Below are 9,857 nucleotides of genomic sequence, written 5' to 3' on the forward strand. Positions count from 1 at the left end.
GTTAGACGGAAGAGTGATGGCTCTTTGGGGCATTCTGTTTATCGAAAGCCCACACATACTGATTTGTATTTAAATTCGTCCAGCTGCCATCACGAATCGCAAGCAATGAGTGTACTTAAAACACGTGTACACAGAGCTCATGTAGTGTCAGATGCGGATAGTTTGCATGAAGAGCGTGCCCATCTGAAGAGGGCTTTCAAAGAGAATGGATATTCTACCCGGTAAATTAGCAAGGCAATTAAGCCAAAGAAAAAGGGAGTGGATAAAGAAGAGAGCACGCCTACTAAATCTTTAGCTTTTCTTCCCTTTGTTGGCAACATTTCCTTCAAAATTGCAAGAATCCTCCACGGTTTCGAAGTGAAAATAATTTTCCGTCCACCATCGAAGATTTCCGACCTGCTGGGATCAGTGAAAAACGATCTGGTATTGCGGAAGGCGGGAATTTATAAAATACCTTGTCAGTGTGGCATGTCATATATAGGACAAACATTGCGAACAGTAGAAGAACGTTGCACTGAACATCAACGCTGTACTCGCCTTTTGCAACCTAGCAAGTCTGCAATTGCTGAGCATTGCATTTCCACTGGACACTCAATGGAGTATGACAAGACAACAATTTTGGCCAGAGCAACATCCTTTTGGGACTCCGTCATAAAAGAATCAGTGGAAATCCGCATGACAGACGATCTTATCAACCGTGACATTGGCTACCAAATACATAATGCATGGAACCCCGTCGTCTCTAAGATCTGCTCTAGACGAAGACGTCAGAGTACTCCGATGGCCGCGGCAATTGACAACGCCGAAGACAGCTGAGTTCTGCAGTTCCACCAGCGAGGGCGCTGCTGGCGGGCTGTGTGGTTCGTCTCTCCATATGATTTTGACGTATGCGCGGATTACTCGCTGCACGCTATATATTACGGAACGGAGGGCGTCTTCGTCAGTCTTCGATGGCTCACCTGAGGATGGCTGGCAGTTGTCCAGTCGAAATATCGTGGATGGAAGCTAACGACGACCGGCAGCAAGCCCGAAATCTTTTTGAATATCTATGTCTTTGTTTATATCCGATATATACTATTCATGAAGAAATTGGTTAAATATTTACTGTGTTTTAGAAAGCACAGAGACATTAGGCTACTGGCCTACCTTTTGTTCTATCCCTTTCATATATATGTTTATTTATTAAATAATGTGTGTTAGAGTGTGTTTTATTGTCCAGCCGTAGGAATCTTTATTTAATTTCAAGTTATTTAAATGTAAATCCAGTATTTCGAATGTGTTTCAAAATGTTTGTGAGTGTGAATTGGCTTGGAGACATCACAGAAGCACTATCGCCAATCACACCGCTCGTTACTAAGGGAGGCGACAGCCAAAGTGAATGGACGGGAAGTTCGGAACAGTGCAGCGCGAGGGACAGTCGCACAGGACATGGAGAGAGTCTGGGACAGTACGGCGCGAGGGGCGCACGGTCAGGAGAGAGACTTGGAGTGTGGAGCGGTTTGCGCGTGGTCGCGAGAGATAGAAATACATCAGAGTGCAGACTTGTGAACTTGTGAGATTTCCCAGGTTTCTACAGTGAAGACGTAGTATGCGCTTAGAAGTGAATATTTCGTGACCTATGTTGTCGCTAATAACTAATTAAGTGCAGTAGGAATCTATTGTTTCCCTGCTACTCAACTTATATTTTATTTAACTGCTGGACTATCGACACCAATAAGTGTTTTGCAGAAATATACCACATTCCGAAAAGTAATTCTACTATCGTACTCACGATTTAAAGTCGTTAAGATAGTATCTGCAGATTTTATTTATCGCAATCTCTTATTTATAAATTTCTATGTTACATTCGCGATTGCCGATGGATCGGAAACTTTGACCATTCGACTCATGTGTATATTCATATTGTAGACTGTAGTCAGCGGTATTTGGCTTGTAATGTGGCAACTACGTATCCCAGCCCCTAGACAACGAAACCAGCCAAAACTTGTAATATTTCAACTTTAAGTGTGAGGGTACGTAGTTAAGGGCCCACACCATTCACCATTTTTACTGGAAAACCCGCAAGGTCCCCAGCGCTTCGATCGACATTCTGAAACTTTCTATGCTGTAATACAGGTAAAGATCCCAGGTAACACACACTGCAGCCGTTTGCGAGTACCTCACCAAAAGAAAGTAGCGTTAAGAAAGTTGCATTGCGTAGTCTGATTGCGTGGTGTAATGGATAGGATAACAGCTTCATATAGAAGAAGTTATGGATTTGAATCTCGTCAGATGCACTAAATTCTTTTTATTTTTAAATTTTCATCGAACTTACCTGGTCATCGTTAATGGAATCGTAATAATGATGGAAGTAATTTCGGTAAAGATTTTAAAATAAAAAGGAATTTTTTTAACTATATATATGACGGTAGTATCTGTTGACTAAAGAACAGTTACCGTGGATGACCATGCAGCTTTGCTAGAAATAAAATGATAATTAAATAGACACCCTAGCTGCAAGCAGGCGTTGATACACTTCATTGGGGACATGTTGAAAATGTGTGCCCCGACCGGGACTCGAACCCGGGATCTCTTGCTTACATGACAGACGCTCTATCCATCTTTTTTTTTTTTTTTTTTTTTTTTTTTTTTTTTTTTTTTTTTTGCTTCGAGATTCGAATCGGGGTTTTGCGATTCCCGACCAGTCACCTTTTTTTTTTTTTTTTTTTTTTTTTTTTTTTTTTTTTTTTGTAAGTCCAATGTCAGGCTTACCACCTTTGCTGACATACATTTTGTGGTACTATCGCATAAATAGTGTCTACAAAGTCCCTATGTTGACAAATAGTGGCTAATGAGAAAAGTAATTAATCAACGAAATGAATAAAACTGAAAATGTCCAAATGAAAGACATGAAGAGATTGCGGATAGTACAAATACAAAAGAAACATGCTCCTGTAGCAATGAAATGAAATTCGTGTCGGGGGCGACATCTGTTCACGACCCGACGTTCGATAAAGCAAGAGAGCCATCTATCGACTCGTTCTCCAGACGTTGATGTAAGACTGGGTCGTCTTCTCGAAGTTAACTAAGGGTCCGTAAGTGTGATCGATGTCTATCTCGGCTTCTTCGTCTATCTCATCTCTCACCCGTCACACCCCATCTGGCCGGCGGGTCGATAAATGTAAGTCGCAAGTAATTAGCGAAGTCTTGCCTGTATTTCGTATGCTGTTGCAGCTTCGTGTGTCCATCCAGGAGAAAATGCCAAAAATTAATTTTGTCCTTATCCGATTCGTTATATACGTAGCCCACCACCATTCCCCGCACCCATGTCACCGCATTGGTTTTTTGGACCGGGAAATAAGATTCTTGGGGAAAAAAAAGTGTGTCTGATGAAATTGTGTGAGGGGCGGAGCGTAACAGGAACGCCAATATCTGTTGTGCCAAGTGCCACACTGGAGCCGTCCCACTACATACTAAACGATGTTCATCAGTGTCCACTGTTGCGCAGCCTAAACATAGTGGAGTGTCTGCCAAATGAATCGCGTGCCGCCGTTGATTCGTTGCGTACTTCCTATTTATCACCACATACCATGTTGAGCGTACCGACGTTGGGAGGTAAACGTTCCGTATAACGCGCCATATCTGTCGCCAGTTCTTGTCTGGGTACTTCTTTTCCAGGGTATTCCTGGGGCACCGGCGCAGTAAGAGTTGGTATACGTCTCGCGTCGTCGGTAGTCGCGTTGTTGGGAAGGAATCTCTGACATAGCTAAGCTCCAAAAAAAAAGACTTGAAATGTGACAGCTTTGGTGAAATATGGCCCACTTTGACTGGGGGCAGCATTGAAGTGGGCGCTAGTACATCGGCCAACGCACCCGAGATATTGCGAAATTGACCGCGCCACTGTCGGAAAATCGTACTTACGAATAACGCCCGTGCCTTTTCATACACGTTCACTAGACCAAGTCCACCCTCTCCAGGTGGTAGCGTAAGCGTTGTGTATCGGATCTTAAACAGGTGTCCCACACTCACGTAGGTTCCGAAGTGGCTTGTATCCGTGATGCCATTGTGCGCGTTAAAGGCAGGACATGCGCTACGTGAGTGAGTCTCGGTGCTAGGTATACGTTAACATAGGTCACCCTCTGAATCATATCCAACGCTCTTAATTTCTGTAACAGCACCATTGTCCGCATCAGCTTCAATATGCGTCGGTAGTTATCCGCTGCTGTCCGCTGCACATCCGTGTGGAACGTAATACCTAGGCATTTGATGGTCGGAACTAAGATGAGCGGGCCTTCCTCCCCCGGTTGTAATCCTCGACCGACGTTCATGCAGCGTGATTTTTGTAGATTAAGCACGCTTCCTGCCGCCATCCCATATCGCTGTATCCATGCCAACGCCGTACGTACTTCTTCGCCTGTCCGTGCCACCAGCATCACATCGTCAGCATAAGCGCGGCAATGAAAGGTCAGTTGTGGCAACGGCACTCCCTCCAACCGTCTTCGGAGACCATATAGACAGGGTTCCAATGCCATTGCATACAAAAATATCGAAAGGGGGCAACCTTGACGAACTGACCTTGAAATAACAATGTAAGTGCCCCGCCCATTCACCGAGACCTTTGATCGTACGCCGTGTAACAGTCGCATGATCACTAGGATGAAGGCCTGCGGGATTCCCAATCTGCCCATCACCGCATGCAAAAAGGTATGATCCACTCTGTCGAACGCATGATCGAAGTCAATAGCGACGAGTGCCCCACGCACTCGGCATGCCGCTGCTAATGCGATGATATCTCGGTAGTCACCGAGCGCCGTATGTACGTTACTCTTGCCGCCGAGGCAAGTTTGATCTCTGAGGAGTCTATCAGAAAGTGTAGACCGCAGGCGAGCCCCAAGGATGCGCGCGAAAATCTTATAGTCGCAGTTCAAGAGAGTGAGTGGTCTATAATCTCCTGGATTTCTGCCACCGCGTGGTTTGGGTATTGGGATGATGATACCCTCCGTGAATTCGACAGGGATCTCAGTCTGCGGTAACAGGAGTTCGTTGTACATCTGAATCCAGGTCCGTCCCATGAGGTATGCAAAGGCGCGGTAAAATTCAATTGGGAAGCCGTCCTGTCCTGGGGACTTGTTCGGTGCCCCCCTGGAAATTGCGTCTGTCAGCTCGTCCTCTGTTATCGCTGTGATGAAAGTCTCTGCATCCAGTGGTGGTCCTCTATCTGGCATTTCCGAGATGATATCATGTAGTGTCTCGTGGTTCACATGTACAGGTCCATATAGCTGGCGGAAATAGTCGGTAAACACATGCGCAATATCACGCTGGTGCACAACTTGCTGGCCAGTTTCAGAGATTAGTTCCCTGATCAATGTCCTGCGTCGTCGTTGGCGTTCACGTACCACGTGGTGCATGGAGGGGGTTTCGGCAGCAACTGTGTCCGCCAATCTCGCCCGGACCATTATACCTTCCATTCTTAGTCTCGTCAGCTGTAATAACTTGGCTTTTATCCTGCGCATGGCCGTGTGCCTTTCCGGCGATGGTTGTTGGGTCATCAGCTCCCTCAGGGCTGTAAAATAAAAATCAGCCGTCGTGCGGTTCCACTGCGATTTGTCCTGCCCGTATCGTATCAACGTTCTCCGTAACGTTGGTTTTGCGCATTTAATCCACCACTGGAGAACCGAGGTGTAGGCTCGTTGTCGGCGAACGCAGGTCTCCCAGGCCGCCTCTATCGACTGGTGACATTCAGTGTCACGTAGAAGTGCACAATTCATTTTCCAGTGACCTTTACTCCGCCATATCTTCTGACGCGTTAGTGAAATCGTACAAACGTACGCCATGTGATCCGTAAAAGCCGCCGGCCAGATTTCGGCATCCAGTATCGCCGTCCGTAGTGCTCGGGTCACATACACCCTATCAAGTCTACTCGCCGAGTGTCCCGTGACAAACGTATAACCCGGTCTGTCACCATGCTGCAGTTCCCAGGTATCCAGAAGCGCCATTTCGGTAATCAACGCACGCAGTTCCATGCATGGCACATAATGAGGTACTTGGTCCTTTTTGTCGACGACACAATTAAAGTCGCCGCCCACTATATAGTTATCAAAGCGTCCAGCGAACAACGGTGCTATCTCTTCGGTGTAAAAAGTCGCCCTTTCTCTTCGTTTTGTGGAGCCAGATGGTGCGTATAAATTGATGAAACGAACGCCGTCGACAGTGATCGCTATGCCGCGTGCCGAAGGGAGAGACCTGACGTCCTCCACTCCTATTCCTTCCCTGGTGAGAATCGCCACACCGCATCCACTTTCATCGTGCACTGAATAATGTGCCTCGTAACCGTAGAACTCTGGCGGTGATGTGAAACGCACTTCTTGGAGGAGTACAATGTCCACGTCCGCAGCGCGTAACATATCTTTCAGCATTTGAATTTTAAGCGGTGTCCGAATGCCATTAATGTTTATCGTGGCAATGCGGTACGCCTGGCTTTTGTTCATCAGTTGTAGGACGGTGTCATTAAGCGGCCATCTGCACCCCCGGCGCTCCTCAACACACTAAGTTGGTCAACATTTCCCGACTCCTCCCGGCCTTTGGCCAGGACTATCCTCAATCGTCGCGTTCGTATTTTCATCCTGTTCCTGTTGGTCCATTTCTTGCGCCCAGTCCCCCAGCATATATCCGGAACAGGTCGAAGGATGGGAGGTAACGTTGTCATCGCTCTGATTTTGGACAGTTGTCATCTCCACTTCCGTCTTCCGGTCACCAGAAGGAGAGTTCAAGTTATCATCGCTGTGTAGTTCCTGCATCGTCATCTCGGTATCTGTTGAATCCACTGGTCTCAGGTCGATACTGTCGTTGTCGTCCACTGTCCCCTCGGGACTATGGCTATCGTCAGCAGAAGTCAGTCGACGCTTCTTTCTTCTCTTCGGTGAACGCTGTTTCCGTTGCCTTGCTTCCGCATCGGCTGTCTGGTTTGCGTATCCTCCGTCTTGGGCCTGGCCTATCACGCTCTCTGTGGAAGCACTGGCAGCCCCCACGGATGAGCCTGGAGCGGCCGTCAGCTGCATCTCTTGTGTGGTGTCCTGTGTCTGTTGTGGTAGAACCGATGGTCGGAGTTCCAGTCCGTTGGTGTCCATGTTCTCTATAGGGGGCAGCTGCTGGTGCCCATCGGAAATCTCCCTCACGTCGCCTCTCAGGGCTTCCACAAAGGTCAACGGTAAGACAGTCGTCTGTTGTGGCGCCTGAACGTCATCCCGTGGAGTTTGCACTAAACGTCGCTGGAGGCATTCCGAGCGGACGTGACCTTCTTTCCCGCACCCCGAGCAAGTGCGAGGTTGCCCATCATAGATTATAATCGCTCGACAACCTCCTATGTACAAATAAGAGGGGACGTGCTTTCGCAGTTCTATCCGTATTTGTCTCACCCCATTTAAAACGGGATACGTGGTAAAACTCGTCCATTTTTCGGCCACATGGGATAGAACTGTACCGTACGGTCGAAAGGCGTCAGTAACAAGTTCAGACGGGACCTCAAACGGAAGTTCGAAGACTCGTATAGTGCGGATCCCCATTCCCGCGTGATCGACTGTAACCGCACCAACATTCCCGTCGGCATGACAGAAACGGTACCCGTTCGGTGATCGTTGTAGAAGTCTGTCGCAAGCAGCCTCGTCAACAAGCTTGACATAGACGACGCTTGAAACGAGCGATAAATTGATTCCCACGATTTCCTGTGGATCGATTTTTACCTCTTCTCTGAAGAAACGTTCAATCTCGTGTGCCTTTGGTCGTGGATAGTCGTTCGCAAAACTGAACTTCAAAGTCGTTTTTCTGTACGAGTGTGCCATCTCGTTCTAGACTCACAACACCACACACGCGAAGCTGCTCCGGCGTAAACAAACAGGCGCGCGCACCACAGCGCGGCCGGCTGGAAACACGGTCCGCACTGTGTCACTGCCGAAGGCAGACTGCCATCTGAGCTACCGCGGGCACAGAGGATACTGCGTCTGCAGGGACTTATCCCTTGCACGCTCCCCGTGAGATCCACATTCCCAACATGTCTACAACACTACATTCGTAGTGGGCCTAATAGATGTTTGCCCATCATACTCATTACTCATGGCAGATTAATCTACCAAGTCCCATACGGTATCTGTTCTTTCGGGAACAGATACTACCGTCATATATAGTTGAAATATGGCTTCCCGGCCATTGACCTTCTTGTGCGAACGCACACGCTATGCCCGAACTCGTACGGGACTTGGTAGATTAATCTGCCACGAGTAATGAGTATGATGGGCAAACATCTATTAGGCGCACTACGAATGCAGTGGTGTGGACATGTTGGGAATGTGGATCTCACGGGGAGCGTGCAAGGGATAAGTCCCTGCGGAAGCACTATCGTCTGTGCCCGCGGTAGCTCAGCTGGGTAGAGCGTCTGCCATGTAAGCAGGAGATCCCGGGTTCGAGTCCCGGTCGGGGCACACATTTTCAACATGTCCACAATGAAGTTTATCAACGCCTGCTTGCAGCTAGGGTGTCTATTTAATTATCATTTAAAAAAGGAATTTAATACACCTGACAAGATTCGACCCCATAACGTCCTGCATGCCCTATCCCTTATACGACGCAACTACACTATACAGTGCACCTGTTTCAACGCTATTGAGTGTCACACTAAATTCAGAATTTTTTTTCTTTTTTTGTCGATCACTTGCAAACGAGAGCCCACCCGGGTGAATGGCTGCAGTGTGTGATACCTGGGATGTTAACCCACGTCACCATATAGTTAATTTCAAACAGTCGATCACACGGCTGGGACCTCTTGTAAGTATCTCCTGTACGATGACTTGTCAGCCACGGCACTGATCTCAATGCGTACAGTTACGATTACAATTCAGTGATCTACTTTAAGTAACTGAACATCTTTTCCCGTATTCAGCATTTCTCTTCAAAAACATTAACTCAGCACCAAAACATATGTTCTTATCAGTAAAAAATCTGACACGTGCTGCGTCGCAGGCTGTTTACGGAGTTGACAGTAGCTCGCCAGCGAATAAAGTTGACTGAAAATGGGTTTACTCAGCGTCAAGAGCCCAAGAGAGAGGAAGTCAAATATTGTTATGGGTTCTGGTTTGGATGAAACAAAGTAAGAAGAAATAGCGTCATCGCAAAATCACTTCAAACTACCAGATTATTTAATTATCCTTTGAAAGTGTTTTCCTTTCGAAGTGAAGTACCACGTGTGTACCCGGCCGCCACTGGGAATTTACCAAGACAGAGAGCAGGGTTTGAGAAATAATGAATGCCCATACAAGCTGCCCACTGAAAGACTCAACCTAATAATTTGCTTTTTGCATTGTTATCTTCGTCAGCAATTGTTATAATCAATTGTTATTGGTTTTTCCGTTCTGAGCTTATCGCAATTAAACAGTTTTCCTTCATCAGATGCATTTCGTCACTTTTTTCTTAAAAAAAAAATTCTTCTGCAATCATTCTGGAAAGAGGGATACATAATATGACTCCTCTTTTTGGAATATGGATTAAAAACAGCTTTCCCTTATGGAACTGGTGTACAATTTACTTGCGCTGTTTCCGCCTCTTGTTTACATTCTCTGCTAACCACTGCTTTTTCGTTCGTTGTTAGCGGAATTTGAGGTCAAAAAGCTCAAAAGGCTTTCAGCACTATGGGACTTAACATCTGAGGTCTTCAGTCCCCCAGATTAGAGCTACTTAAACCTATCTAACCTAAGGACATCACACACATCCATGCCCGAGGCAGGATTCGAACCTGCGACGGTAGCAGCAGCGCGGTTCCGGACTGAAGCGCCTAGAATCGTTAGGCCACAGCGGCCGGCAGTTTGAGGTCGAAAGAAACTTGCTAGCAC

At 47.0% G+C, this 9,857-nt stretch overlaps 1 non-coding gene across 1 annotated transcript; it reads left to right on the forward strand.

Moving 5' to 3' along the window:
* The first annotated feature begins 8,378 nt into the window (after nucleotides 1-8,378).
* Trnat-ugu (transfer RNA threonine (anticodon UGU)) lies at nucleotides 8,379-8,453 on the forward strand. Its single transcript has one exon. It is a non-coding gene; the product is annotated as a tRNA-Thr (tRNA).
* Nucleotides 8,454-9,857: the final 1,404 nt, after the last annotated feature.

Source organism: Schistocerca nitens, chromosome 9 (genome assembly GCF_023898315.1).
Source record: "Schistocerca nitens isolate TAMUIC-IGC-003100 chromosome 9, iqSchNite1.1, whole genome shotgun sequence".
NCBI lineage: Eukaryota > Metazoa > Arthropoda > Insecta > Orthoptera > Acrididae > Schistocerca > Schistocerca nitens.